Source organism: Leuresthes tenuis, unplaced genomic scaffold (genome assembly GCF_036924035.1).
Source record: "Leuresthes tenuis unplaced genomic scaffold, fLeuTen1.0.hap1 SCAF_5, whole genome shotgun sequence".
NCBI lineage: Eukaryota > Metazoa > Chordata > Actinopteri > Atheriniformes > Atherinopsidae > Leuresthes > Leuresthes tenuis.
The window spans coordinates 7805699-7821507 of record NW_027325359.1 but is presented as its reverse complement, the minus strand read 5'-3'; the positions used below and the strand labels follow the sequence as shown (position 1 = coordinate 7821507).

The 15809-nt window shown below is 37.8% G+C and overlaps 1 protein-coding gene across 1 annotated transcript in view; it reads right to left on the bottom strand.

Moving 5' to 3' along the window:
* Window positions 1-15475, bottom strand: part of grm3 (glutamate receptor, metabotropic 3) — a 39302-nt gene extending 23827 nt beyond the window's left edge. Inside the window, exons 1-2 of the mRNA XM_072385735.1 lie at window positions 15356-15475; window positions 3917-3976 (exon numbers count right to left, since the gene is read on the bottom strand). The gene's annotated coding sequence lies outside the window, so the exon portion shown is untranslated. The remainder of the gene's footprint in view (window positions 1-3916; window positions 3977-15355) is intronic.
* Window positions 15476-15809: the final 334 nt, after the last annotated feature.

Here is a 15809-nt window from a genome sequence, read left to right as displayed (position 1 = left end):
GTCTTTCGGCTGTTTTGTTCAACAACATTGTACACCTCCAATGATATGAAGTATGTGAGCTTAATTCCAAAGATGCATTCCACAAATTTTACAATTTACCCGTCACAGACCATATTATTCAGGATGTTACAAAATGCCCTCTGTAGCTTTGGTACAAGTTTTGTCTCATAGAGATGGAGTGTTTTAGTGGAAATTATGCATTAGAAACTGAAGGGTAGAGCTGTTGGTATTTATGCATTTATGGAAACAAAATATTACAGTATGTAAAAGGTCAATAAGAGAAGTACACTTTGAGGAATATCTTAAATCAGCTGACATCGCAGTGTAAACACACAATGTGTGTCTTGATTATTAATAATTGACAATTAGATTGGGTCACTTTGGGTCTTTTTTTTCTGCCATCATTGGGATCAAAGCCAGAAGGCAATAAGCCAAGTATGATGTGTGAAGCACAACGACAACTCTATTCTAAACAATCCTGAAGCAATTTGCAAAAAAGTCCAGTGGATTGCTGAACTATAAAAGTAGAAGCTTTTGGCCGCACTGAGCAAAGTTATGCTGAAATATATAGCGGGTGCAGAATTACATGAAAAATAAAATTTTTTAATTACATGAAAATCTGTCCAACTGTTAACCGCAGTGCTGGATTGATTATGTTTTGGCTTTGTGCTGCAGCCACAAGACAGGGAACGTTTCAGTGGTTAAGGGAAGCTGCAAACATGGATGCAAATTTGTCCCAATCGCTGATGTTGGTTAATTCACCACTATTGCCTATGACAAAATCTCGTCACAATTCTAAAAATAATGTTGGATTGAGAATAGCTATAGTAATGTTGGTGAGCCGTGAAAAACTTCTGCCAATCATCTATGGGTTCCACTGTCATCTATGTGAGGCTAATATATTTTTGAAGGACAATGGATTGAACTTCAATTAGATGGAAGAACTTTAATAGCTTTGATCCCCAATTTTAAACTTATAAGCAAATATTAGCATGTGAATGACAGTAGGCCAAGCCTCAAATAATTATCATGAGTTTGGTAAACATCAGCATGCTGATATTTTATTTATGACTCAAAGATCAGATCACCCAGATCCTTATCCAGATGATATCCTGAGACAATATACTTGTGTTATTTTGTGGGAACTGACTGTTAAAATGATCACAGTGCAACATTACAATACTAAAATTCTTGTATAAAAATATTCATTTAATCTTCAAGCAGTACTTGGTGTCAGTTCCTGATGTACCAGTGGTAGCATGTAAACACTGTAAACATCTTTCAGGAGTTGGGTGCACGTGTGAAGAACCAGAACTGCTTGGTTTCAGTTACGAAAAGTTTGAGGACAGGTCTTAGGGACAATGTTTCATAATGGGAATCCAGTGTATCAAAAAAGGAGAAAAAGATATACACTTTCCCTGGCCTGCTGAAACTCGATGGGTCCTGACAAAGCAACAGAACGCCTTTGTAATGCTGCCCAAGTGAGACAGGGCTGTATTCCGCCGCTAGTCACTTTGTCTTTTTCTCTGTGTTTGTTTTTCCTGTTTTACAAATGCATGAACAATTCACACATATGTTTCCCTAATATGGAGTTTCGAGATTGAAACTATTATGGTCATGAAAAAGATTCTTATAACAATATGTGTATTTTTTTCTAGGACATTTCATTCCTCTCTGTTCCTCAGGATGGACAAGACAGAAGCTGGAAGTAGTGACGATGCTTCCTGTTGATCACTTGTTTGTATTTATGTTTTGGTGTGTGTGTGTTTGTTTGTGACAAGACGAGAGGGTATGCCTCGCCTCTTTGGTGGGCAGGTAGGAGGATGAAAGCTTCTCTTAGATGTATACAGCTCAGATTTTTCTGCCAGCAGCTGCCATACCTTTACCACACTGCTCTGTAATATAACACACAAACAGCCAAACACACACACACACACACACATATCCAGACAAACACCCACCCACACACAAACAAACACACACGCACATACACACAGCCTGTGCTCCTCTGAGGGGTTGACCTAAAAGCAGACTATTTCTATGTTTTGGCTCCCCATTCTCTCAACCAACAGAGATCTGAGTGTGTTCAGGAAACACGTAGAAGATACACAGAATTTCGACAATGGATGAGCTGGTACATCATTTGAGCCACAAAAAACAAAGAATTAGAGAATAATAAATAAATAAATAACAAAAAAAATAATACATAAATAAATTGAATATATGATCTTTTAAAGTAAGCTTTTTCTCAGTTAAGCTGTATAAAGCTGTCTTCATTCAAAATTAGACAAGAATCTACCTGATATGGATATTTAATTTAACTTGATGCCTGTTTTTTTTATTCAGATGATAATGCTGATGGCGTCAATGAAAGACCTTTATACATTCTTGAAACTATCATGCTTCCCAGATGTGTGTGTTTGTGCACTGGTGGAAAAAGGATTCCACAGGGAAATGTAGAGTTCTTGGAAATTCACTCTCCAAACAAACTGATTATTAGAGGCCAGTTTGAGATAAACACAAAGGAATTTTGTAATGAGCTCTTTGAGGACAATATTGCAGCAAGGCTGCAGACATAGTATAGCTGCGTGTTTGTTTTGGGTATGTGAACTTGTTATGTTGATTTTGAAATACAAAATTGTATATTTATAGGACTAAACTATAATGAAAGCTTTTTTTTAAGGCCATACTTTGAGATTGATTCACTGTAATTGGTAACTCAATTGGAAGTCAATGTCCCAAAAATATGCCAAATAATATCTCCCAGCAATTTTACTCTCCTCCCAGGGTGTCGACTGAAATTAAATGTTTGCTTCATTATAACTTCTTGGAAAGTGACCAAAACCAGCTTCCTGTCTCAAGAGCAACTGTGAAAGCAAAGCGCACACTGTGATTAAGATGATTGTGATTCTTGTATTTAAAGGTTCTGTTAGCCAGACAAATTTAATAATCAAATATCATCTCACCTGAAAAAAGACCAGGGGACACTAGATTGTGCTCCTCTATTTATTGCAAACATTTGCAAAAGCAAATATATTCTGTATTTGGGTCTATGCAAGGGTTGCAAAAGCCACTTACAAACTAATTAACACACTATCCATCAATTCATTTCTATGTCAACTCTAATTTCTAATCTAATTTAGGGTCACTTGGGGCACGTTCCAATCCCAGCTACCATCAGGCAAGAGGTGAGGAACATTCTGGACAGGTCACCAGTCCATCACAGGGAGACACAGAGACAAACGAGACACACAACCATGCACACTCACTACTCGGGTCAGTTTTAGAGTCACCAATTAAACTGAAATATTTTTTTTAACCTTAACATAAACCAGAACCCAGAGAAGGTGGGGGCATTTCCGGATCTTCCTTATGTAGGCAATATATATATTTTTTTCCTTAGAATGGTAGATATTTATTTTGCTTTTCGTGATGCAGCCCGAGACTGTGCTTAGTGACAGTAGTTTACAGCAGTACTACTGAGGCCATGCAGTCAGTTTAGAATCGTGTCTTTATTAAGTTCCACCTGAGGGCCTGCCGACCATTGTCATGCAATATTGATTTATGGCCTTGTCTCCTACATATTTTTTGATTCTCTGACTATTTTAATGCCAGATAGCAACATTCCCATAACTGTGAAGCACTACATGAGGAAATGTCATTCTTGAATTGATTATGTATTTGTGTAGGAGTCCTTCCTAAAGTTGTAAACCTCAACACATCTTTACTTTTGCCTGATGTGTCCTTGGCATTACTTCTCCAGTCATTTTATCTACCATGTCCATTGCAGCACATAACACTCTTGGAAAAAGCTTTCATACACTATTTTTTCTGTAAATTCTGTCATGAAAACTGCATAAACATTTTCATAACATCAATATACACAATATACGCATACAATAAGCAAATGTCTCACCTGAATAAAAAGGGATAGGAGAAGATGGCAACTGGCACATGACAACATCACCAAAGACACCTGCAGGGGAAATGGAAGACACACATTAGTAAACTACAGCAAGAGAGAGACTTGACTGTAGATCATAAGAAAAGAAGGGTGCAGGGAGTTGACTACTGACCCTTCTCTTTGGTAGCTTTTATGCAAAGTAACATCTGACTGAAAAACCCTGTTTCAACCCTGACCCTGGCAAGGTGTGTAGGCTATACATAACTACATTATTTTCTTGCTTCTCTCACTCGTTTATTTCAAGACTTCCTCTCTGTATCCCCTTCTTCCTTCCCTCCTCTCCCTCTTCCAACCTCTTTACTGGATCTCCCATTTATTTTCACCTCCCTTACACCCTCCTCAGCTTTCACTCTCCCCCTAACAGGCAGGGCTGCTGTGGATGACACGTATCCAGCTGAGAGCAGCCATGCAGGGTCGATGGACCGCGGTACACTGGAGGAGAGATAGCCTCACAACCCATCCCTGTGTGTCTATTTTGTTTCTACTGTGTGCTCATATGAGCGTGTGCTTGTTTGTCTGTCTATCGTGACCCTCACAGAGCTCACCGCTACCCCAGTGACCTGAATCTCACAGTATGTTTGTGCAAATGTGTGCTTTAGAGCAACAGAAATGAGGGGTGCGTTATCAGGAGGTTTGTTATTACACACCAATAAATTTAGACTTTGTAAGTCTTCATATGGACTCTTACAAGTTCATCAATAAATTCCTTAATGTATCTTTTCAAATTATTTCTCTCCATTTTATCTTTATCACTTAATCTTTAATTTAATTAATCTTAAATAAGGACAGTGATACTCATTACTTTTGATTTGATTTGGGGTACATTCATTGAAATTGTCCTCGTTAAAATGTGTATGAAGTCTACTACTTTTAGTTTAACCCTCACAAAGCAATTACATGAGTGTTTGTACAGTGTATGTGTGTAAATACGGTGTCCCAGACTTCTGATGGTCTAACGGGTGCAATGGGCTGTGACCATTAATTATTTACAAAGTAGGTTTTAGGCAGGATAGACCAATAATCCATAAACAGGGCAGAAAGATCTTGCAAAACACAACAACTTAACAGCCAGCAGAGAAGATGCACATCATTCTTTTTTTGGTGGCACAGCAGTGCACATTGTAAAGAAAAACAAAACCAACAAAAAAAGCCACATTCTACTCCTTAACTAATAATCATGAAAAATAAATCAGGATGCAGTTTTACTGGGAATCTGATAAACTGTTACTGGATGCTGACTGATAGTGTGTATTGAGTGTTAGCACTGGTCTTACTTGGGTTAAACCCTTTCATCACCATTTATAAATCAAAATCAATGATCAAATACTCTGAGCTCAGACGTTCCTGTATTGATTAATCAGTCTGTTCCATGATTTGCATTAAGTTAAAGCGGTATCATGTTAAAAAACATAAATATATATATATATATATATTTTTTCTTTCTTTTCTGGACTTTACAGAATGTTGAAATTGAAAAAAGAATGACCACAATGCCATTAATATCATGCTGTGAAATTTCACAGTCCACATTCTACTAAAGAAAAAGAAGTGCGAAAAAAAATATATGTATATAAAAATGGATTAACCCACACAAGAAGTAGTGCTCTTCAGGGGCACAAAGGCTAAACTGGGCTCTCATGTGCAGTGGGTACTCCAAAAGGATGCTCCACCAAAAGAGCTTTTACATTTGAGCGCCGCACAAGGTTTAGAGTAGAAAGCTTGGCACTGTGGACTGCAAGAGCAATTAATATACTATAAAACAACTTTAAATTATATTTTAAACAAGACATTTTTAGGTATGTGCTATTTTGTTATTGGAGTTCAATGATGTATCTGTGTATGGCACGTGCCACTCTGTTTGAAAGATAAAAAAATGGGATGAGGTAGCATCATGGTTGAGCTTTTTAGCCGCAAAATACAGGTTATCACAAAACTGAATATATGTATGCTGAAAGAGAAAGTCGGGAATGAGGAACATGACGCGGTAAACTGTGACGATACTCGCTTACATTTCAAGCCTTTTCTCGAAAACTGAGCTGTGTCAAATTCACATCAGTCATCTGTTTATACACTTAAATACAACTCATAATTGATCTGCTTCACATAAGCCTTTCCGGATCTGAGCTGACGTCATTGTCAAGTCTATTGTTTAACAAGCCACAAAGTTCACAGACAGAGGAAGGAGGGGTGGTTGGATGGAGCAGCTAAATGCTGCACTTTTAATTGTTTGTGAGACACGAAATCAAAAATAACATACTGTATGTTCCACCAGTGGCAACGTTACTAAAAGAGTTCCTAGTTGAGCTAAGAAAAAAATGGTGGTCAAATCAGAAAACAAACATAGTTTCAGCTAATGTGCATTATTTTTACAATCTGTCATCCTCGTGGACGTTGTTTTACAATTTGCCAGAACGTGTCAAGGTAGTCTCATCAAACTGCAGGGCACACGGCCATTTATAGAGAGCCTCTTGCACCCTCTAATGACAACATTTACATTATGTGTACTACACATTGTCTAAATACCCTTAGATGAACAGTGTCTAAGGTGTCATTTCCACAAAGGTTTGTGTTCATATGTGAATTCATAAATGTCATTTGTAAATTTTGTCGCCCTGTAAATTAATACTTTAACATCAAAAGCATTTTTTCCCCCGTTCAATGATTATTTTTTCTTCCACCACACATAAGCAATTGACAAATGAGGGTAAACAGCAGGGTCACTCCCATTCATTCAAAGCAATACCTGACCCACAACAAATGGAGAGAATCTCATTGATAAAACTGTTTGACCTTAACTTAAGACCTAAAGTTTGCAGGTCTTAACAAGTCACAAGCCGTTTAACTTTCTATAGCAGCAGCTGGCTGCAGATGTTTGCCATTTCTGTGTATTCTCTGAAAGCACTTTAATTTTAGAAAATAGAAAAAGAGTGGTGCCAAGGCCATCCTTACATGTTAACTCCATTATAGAAGGTAATTTTTTTTAAACGATTTTGTTGAAGCTTGCAGAATTTAGCCTCATCGTGGCCTTCTATCTCAGAGCCCCCTCTGACTTTACTGTATATTCTTCAGTGTGAATGAGCAGAGTTAAGCAAGGATGGCATGACGAGGCACTGTTCTTTGTGCCATCATAGCACAGTGTCTGTGTGAGGGGGCATTCTGTCTTTATTTTCTCCTCAGTGTGTATTCCCTAAGTTTTGATCCTTCACAACTCATTTGACATGATATGATTAAAAATGGCTGCTCAGCCTAAAAACAGACCAGAACAAGGAAATGTGTGAAAGCATTCATCAGATCGGCATTTCATCATTGTAAAAGGGAGTGAGCTTGTCAGATGGAGAATTACCCTTCTGTGGATGGCATCTATCAACCTAACTGTCATGTAATGACCCTGGGAGACATCATGGTGCATCAGTCAACCTTGCTACAGCACACGCCTTGTGTATCCTATTTAATTCATGTTCACACACCCACCAGTCTGCTGTCACTGTGGTTTGATAAACAAGGTGTACTGAACATTGAGTGCTGACTACAGTCCATCTAAAGCAGTTTGAAGAATATATGTAATTGGCTTGGATGGGCGCAAAAGCCTCTTAGAAATAATATTGGATAATGTTGGTTGGTTTCGGTTGATTCAGGTCAGGTAGTGATGTGTAAAAACCAATTACTGCAGCCATTCTTCATTAATCATAATAACTCAAATACTGTACTAACTTTCTGATTTGCTCTCCCACTTCAGCCCTGGATTCCATTCACTCATAACTGTGAGAGGCATTATTCACTTTGCAGTGCAATAGATTCAGCTTGTTGTATTTAAACATGAAATGTTTAATTTGTTTAAACGGGTAAAAAAAATGTTTCCCATTATCATTATTGAAATGTGTCGTTCTTTGTGACAGTATTTAGAATTATATGCAGGCTGTAAATCAGTTTCTGTCCTGTTCATTAAGTATGACATTTTTCCAATGTATCAGTTCATTAAGTTACAGCAGCAAAACTATACCAATAACCAGAATACATGTTTGAATTAAGACTAAGTATATATTGTACAGAATAATTTATTGTTTCAGTTGTTCAGAGATGAACAACTCATCATAACATGTGTTATGATGAAACGTTCATGTACAAGCTCCAGATTTTGGTACAGAGAGACAGGTGGAAAAAGCCAGTGTTAATATTTCTGGCATCAGGCCAGAGAGCAGTCAGGAAAGTTTTTTCTGATACAAAGTTGGCATCAAGATGCTCAGATCAACAAAAGCAAAACAAGTTACATTAAGACTATGACCATCACAGGCACAACTCACTGCACTATATACTGTAAGTCAGTTTTTGAATTAGAATTATCCATGAATATCCTCATAAACAGAGTAATATTTTTTCACATAATGTGCTTTGGGATAATTTATTACCACAGGTCAATAGTTGCTTTATCAATCAGTAAACTGTTAAATCTGACTAAATTAAGAAAAGATACCTTAATTTCAGGCAAAACTGTCCTCATTTACAAAATACATTTTATTGTTTTTGCATTGGTTTGGATGGATGGATGGATGGTTTCCTTGCTAAATCCCAAGGCATAGACTTAGATTTGAAATTGTAGGAGTAGGGCATTCCAAACATGTCATTTTTTAGACTCAGAATGACTATTCATTAAGTTTACTTTATGCACTAGATTTGTAACTTTGAATAGAACCGAACTAAACTTAAATAAATAAGATGATTGGAGACAATGGGTTGCTATGTCATGAAAAGGGTCCTGACCTGACTTTTTGAACATGGGGTGGGAACACTGTCAGTCTCTGCAGTCACAGTCTCCAAAAGGGAAAGTCTGTGTGCAGTGATGGAGTTGATGAATGGTCCAGATAGCAGAACTGCTCACTGCAGCATAGCAGACTGGTGAAGGATTAATGGCAATTTGGAAAAAAAGGTGGGTTTATAGAGACAAATGGCAGAAGGTGCTGATTCTCATATTCTCCTATCCCAGTGGTCACTGGGCAAGAGGCAGGGTACACCCTGGACAGGTTGTCAGTCCATCACAGGGCCACAGAGACAAACAACTACACACACACTCACTCCTAAGGACAATTTTAGAGACACCAATTAACCTAACATGCAAATTCCACACAGAAAGGCCTCAGCTGGGAGTTGAGCTGGGAACCCTCTTGCTGTGAATTGACGGTGCTAACCACCACACCACTGTGCAGCCCCCAGTAAAGCACCAGAAACTTGTTTAAGAATGATGTGATCTTGGAAGGGCTGTAGCTAAAACCTGATGCGCATTCGAACGTTATGCGATCCATGTACTTTACCCTTTATTGTTTAGTTTCCCTCTTTTTCTCAAGCTTAATAACTTTTTTCTCAGCATTTTCAAATATTTAGAGTTTTCAGTCAATTGTTTTAGTTTGTTTTGCAAATTGAAAACCAGAAAAAGAGACGGGCAAAAGCAGATCCCCATTGTGACTAAGAATGCAGACCAATCATCATGTCTTGCTCAGTTATCATAATTGTGTTATAAACTATAATATAAATTATAATAAAATCCCATTCATTGCCAAGCCCTACAACAAAGTTAAAAAAAAATGTTTTTATTGTTTTGCAAAATGCTGTATGTACCATACTTCATTGGTTTTTTGACAATGACATTCACAGCAGTGAGCAAGAAAAAAGCTGAGTGGCCCGATGGAGAGGGTTCCACCTATTCATTAGTAGTGAATATCAAGGGTACCTACTGTACCTGATGCAACTGGGGAGAAACACCCACAAGGCTGTAGTGCCTGTAATTTGATCATAACCTGAGACAGAGATAGTTCTGTGTGGCAGTAATATTTGCATGGTCAGTAAATGCATGGGATTTATTTTTAAATAGAACTCATATAGTGTAGCGTTAAGATATGCCTTCCTTTCAAATGTGAACGTAAAATACTGGAATGTTTTGTTTGATTTCTTGGATTATTGTGTGCAATGTTAACCTTTGTGTGATAGGCGATTTCACCAGAAATCCAGTCTATTCATGCAGTAGTCATTTACTATCTAAATTGGAATAGATCAAATAATTAAACATGTGAGACTGCCAACCTCTGACATTGTTGAGATAAAGATGTAGACACACAGAGTATTGGTATTTGAATCTTTTTCGCACACAACCACCCATTAACCCTACATTAACCCTACATCCGAAAACATAAAAATTCCCGTACATATACAGTGGATTTGTAGAGCTATTTCATATTGCTGAACAGTGACCCCGTGTTATTATCCCACAGTGTAGAAATGTGTGAGGGGTAAGATATCCACACTTTTTAACTTTAAGGACTAGATTTTAACTTTGTATTGATGGTAACCACTGCATGACCAGTAAGCCACCTTTCACTATCCCATCCCACACAGTCACACACTTACACGCACACACAGTTTTCATGCTCAAGATCATCATTTATTAAAGAGTCTGATCTCTCTCTGAGACACACCATCACAGCTGTACATCCCACTGCCCTTTCACTGCCTCATCCCCCGAGCGTACGTTTGCGTGTGTGAATGTCTGTGCATGTAGGGAACAGGGGGGTGCAATGCTTACACAGTGTGTGCGTGCGTACTGGTATGTGTGTGTGTGCAGCTTTGTGTATGTTGTGACTGTAGTTAATGATGAGAGGTGAGCAGTGGGAAGCAGCAGTGATTTCTAGACACCTCCCTGTTTCCTCACTGGAGCAGAACAGTGTACAGAACAGATCAGAACATGTGGACTGCAGCAACACAATCTTTACTAAAACTTGAAAAACAAACAACTTCAGGAGCCTTTCAAACTTTAAAAAAACTAATCTTAACACAAGCATTTTAGTATAAACTATGATGTCCCCAGTCTTAAATTTATGTCATAATTTATAAATCATTAGTTGTTTATTCCGCAATGACTGTCTTACATGCAGTAAAAGATGATCAGGACATTTTTGCTGATGAAAAGGATGTGAAAAATGAACAAACAAAAGAAACTGTGAAAGAAAATGATATTACCTGTAACTGCTGAACTGTGCTGTAAGTGCTTTAACTATCTCACTGATGCTAAATCAGTACAGCAGAAGCTGAATTATCCTAATTATTTTGTCAGTTTAAAAGAGTCAAACCAAATTCCTGCAAACTCTCACATTGAGTTAAAAGAAAACATTTTCAAAATAGGCTGTTATAAACAGATAAATGAACCTGTGAATCTGCTAAGAAATGAGACTTTATGTATGAGCATAAACCACCTGACAGATTTAAGAGTGGGTCACAAAGAAGCAGTCTAATATTTGGGACAATAGAACAATCTTAATTTTTCTGATGATCTTTCTCGATAGCAAAGCTAAAGGTATCACACCCCTTCTTCAGAGTAAAATAGGTTTTTGTGGTTACTTTCTTGTTTGGTCAAAAGGTTTTTGGTTTAACAACCTACCAATCCAAGGCCAGTCACGTACAGTGCAGATAATTAGCAATACTCACATTCACACCTATTACAAGAAATTTATAGTAATACATTAACCTAATGTGTTTGAAATGTGGAAGGGAACTGAAACACCTGGATGACACCAACAGTTGCATGAAGACAACATATAAGCTTCCCAGGGACAGCATATTTCATAGACTCATTTGTTTATCATATTTGGTTCAGTTGCTCACATGAGAGTGGACTGGAGTCACCCATCTTTGTTAGTGTGTTAGACTCCTTTTGACTACTCAGATTTATCCCACATTTTCATCCCCATGTTTTCTGTGTTGATGAACAAATGAAAGCAGCAAGAATAAAAAAAAAACAAAACAGGCATAAATTAGAAGAAAGTCACGATTGTTGCTTTAATGGAACAGTTGCAAACATACAGTTTAATGTGCCGGGCACTTAATTCATACTGTGTATATTAAAGACAAAGCTATTTAAAATGGATTCAGAACCATGGACAGCAACGTAAAAAGCTCTTAATTCTGTCCTGAGAAACACCTGTAGAGCTTCAAACATATTTATAGTTGCACTTAACCTTTGAAATTGATTGTCATTGAATGATATGTACAAAAGCACAGCTGGTAATTCATTGCATTAGAGCTCTTGGATTTTTCTGCCTTTCCCTTGTCCCAATCGTTGTGATATGTTTTACTGAACATTTGTCCATGAGAATGGAGGATTTAAAATACTGAATAGATTTATTTTATTATGCATAACTTACTATTTTTTTACACAAATGATAAAAAGCTGTTAGAAGGACTTGATGCACACACTGGGTTTGTAACAGCTACAAGTACCTTTGTACTTCTCTTGCATCCATGAAGTTTGTGCTTTATTTACATCATATCCCACTTCTCAGATCAACATGTGTAAACAGCTGTTTTACCATCACTTTTACCATCTTAAAATCTAAAATATTTTCAAATCGAACAAAAAGCCATGTTAGTGTTTGATGTTTCTGTTAAAAACATTTGTCCCTTATGGAACACAGTCTGAGTTCAACTGGACAAATGTTTTCTGGAAATTTGTTGCTAGCAGCAACATTTGATGCAGGTTACATTGTCCAAAGAACTTCAAAAGCCACTCTTGCAGCAAACCCACTTTGCTGCTGACTTTGCAGCATTACAGTTTTGCTGCAATCTGATGGTTATCTAGACTAATTAACTTTTTTAAAAGTTGGCTTTGTATGAATTCAACTTATTTGGAATTTGATTTGATTGGATTATGCTTTCATTACAGTGAATTGGATTGTAATTGTCTTTGAAGTGCCTTAAGATGACATGTGTTTTGATTTGGCGCTAGATAAGCAAAACTACAGTGAATTTAATCGAATTGTGCAGTGTGCTTGGTAGTTACTGTATGTACTAACATTTTCATAAATATATTGTTTAAACATATTTTATAGACACTTCAGTCTCAACAATTATGCACAATTCTGTCAAGTTTTATATAGGTATTTTTGCAGAGCGATGGAGTCTCAAAAGAAGATCATGCTGTGGAGGCCGCTTAAGAAATTTCCTTGGATATCTAAACGTTTGAGTTTTTTTTTTTCAAACTCAACAGAGGGATTGAAATTCAATGATAGATTTGATAGATTTGGAGAGTCACCATTAAGGGTTAGTCCAAGGAGAAACAGTTTGCATGGGTTCTACATGGAACAAACTCAGTCAGTTAAGGTGGTCTTACTTATCAAAGAGGAAATTAATATTAGACAATAAAATTAACTGTTCATTGTTTAAAAGAAAACAATGAACAATTTGATTGTGTTGTTTCTAAAATTAAATCAAATCAAAGTCTGTGTTACAACATACACTTCTCCATGCACTGTATTATAGCTGCTAATGGTCATATTCTGCACTGCATGCAGTCCAGTGAGAGAAGCTCTGTCAAAGCTACAAGGCCACTTTTGCACACGTTAACACACACAAACACACGCACAAACACACGCACACATTGATCCACAGTCACAGGCTAATGTAAGCACATTTACCGACACAAAAATGCTGAAACTCAAGGCCACATTCATTCACCAACAGTAATTTTCCACTGATTCGCACACAGATACTGGCTGTCCTACCACACATTCACACACACAAACACACACAAGCCTGTTAACATGTCTTTAAGGTTTGACAAGACCACCAAATGCCCACCCACGCTTGCGGCCCTCTCCTGCACCACGTGTGACCTTCCACTGCAGACCAGCACACGATGAGATACTTACTAATACACAAAGTGTACATATTGTAATATGTAACATATGTATGCTCAATTAGGCAACAAACAGTTGAAAATGCACATACAATCTGCACATCACACAGACATGTTTAAAGTAAGAGGCATACCAGTAAAATATACAGGTATTTAAACAACATATTATTATATGAACTAATTATATGCTTTTTCTTTTTTACAAACTAACAAAAAAAGTGTTTGGTACACAACATACTGACCCCACCTTTGATTAAGGTTTAAAAACACTCCAGAAATTTTGAAATCATAAATTCTTTCATTCCTAAGACTACTGTTGGATATGGTATTATTACTGTCAATATTTGCATGTCTCCCAAGGGACCAAGCTCTTCAAACAACTCCGTATACAGGTGCTGCCAATCCGTCCAAGAGCACATAGAGAAAATAGTTCATTTAAAGTTCCCTTTCTCCTAATTTAGTAATCTATATTCTGATTGATGTTGCAATTAAAATTCCAATTGTATGTAACAACCCTCAAGGAAGACAGTTCCATGGATTTATAGAATTTTGTGTTATCCCAGTTGATGTTGTAGTTCTCACTGCAAATATGCCTGAATAGAACAGGAATATGTATATGCTGCATGTCACTGCAGTATAATTTGAAGCTTTTCATTTAGGAAAAGAGAGATAATGAGCACTAACAAACAAAGTTATTCGATGGCTGACCAGCACATCACTGTATACTTTATCATGGCTTGAGATTGGGTGGGCATATGACATATTAACACAATAGGAAATGTGCATAAAATGCGCATAAATGGGATAATCTTGAAAATTAGATTACACCAAAAATGTAGATATTACTGAATGTATATTTTGAGAGAAAAACGTAAAATTGCCGGAAAGCTAAGGCCACTCTAAGCTAACTCTTGAATGACACATCTACATTGTAAGAACACTGTCAAGAGTTTTGATGTTTTTTTAGAATAAAATGCATTGTTTTCAGTATTATCAGATAAAACCACCTGGACGAATTGCACGTGGGTTACGTGTTGGAAGTAAGATGCATGTTTATCAAGTTCTGTTTCATCTCTAACCTTGTCTGTGAAAAAAACGATCAACGTGTCTTTTAAGTCAGTACAGTGTTTATAGCATCTGATTTGGACAAACACTTTGCCCGCTGTACCTAGAGTGCAAGTCCACGCACTCTCCTCTGGCGCAAGGTGTGGGGTGGATTATTTAGAGACAGCTGTAGAGTAAGACCACTCATAAACAATGCACAGATCTGGCTCTCTGATCCACCTGTACGCCAGTTTCCACAGACGCACTACCCACCCATATCCCCCTGTTGGACGCCTAAAGCCCAGGGACATGCCTCAGTGCGGTTCATATGAATCCATATAACTTGTCGGCGCAGCGTAAAATACCCAACTGCAGATACTCTTTGTCTCATCTTCTATATATCTTTTATCGTTCATCACTTGCATAGATGAGCTTCCAGGGCTTTTTTTTCTCTACAATAACCCGCCGTCTGAACCTGATTAAAATAACTCATAAGATCTGCGTATGTGCAGTACAACCGGGTGTTTAAATCCTGCGCAAAGTTCAAAGCAATTGCACTGGCTGACGCGCACTTGAACGCTCCTGGACTGTCAATTTTTCACTGCATCCTGTCGCCCTAATCTGTAATCTACAACTGCCCATCAGTAATAAATGTACTATCATGGACCTACCTTCGTGTCTTCGGTCCTTCATAGGTTGCGCACAAATCTTAAACTGCTGAAGTTTGACTTAGTCTACTCCTGATCCCTCGGAGGAGTCGCACTGAGGGAGAGGATGGACGCCACTGCTCAGCGCGCCAGCTCCGCTGGTAGCATGTGTGTGAGTGTGAACGCGCGTGCACGGGAGAGGGAACGAGAGAGGGAGAGAGAGAGATTGGGAGGGAAACAACAGACGTGGAGAGCTGTAGCCCCTTGCCAAAGGATGCTTCAGTCTCCTAGCAACAACAATCGATCTGGCAAGGAGACATTTTTATTGGATAAAAAGAAAACTTAGCCATTCACCTCCCTCAGCACATGTTTACCTCTCAAAACAACAACTCCAGCTTTTGTGAGTGAAGACAGAGACTGAGGTAGTGAGAAAGAAAAGAGTCGAGAGATAGATGCTCCCGCGGGTGAATGTTTGACA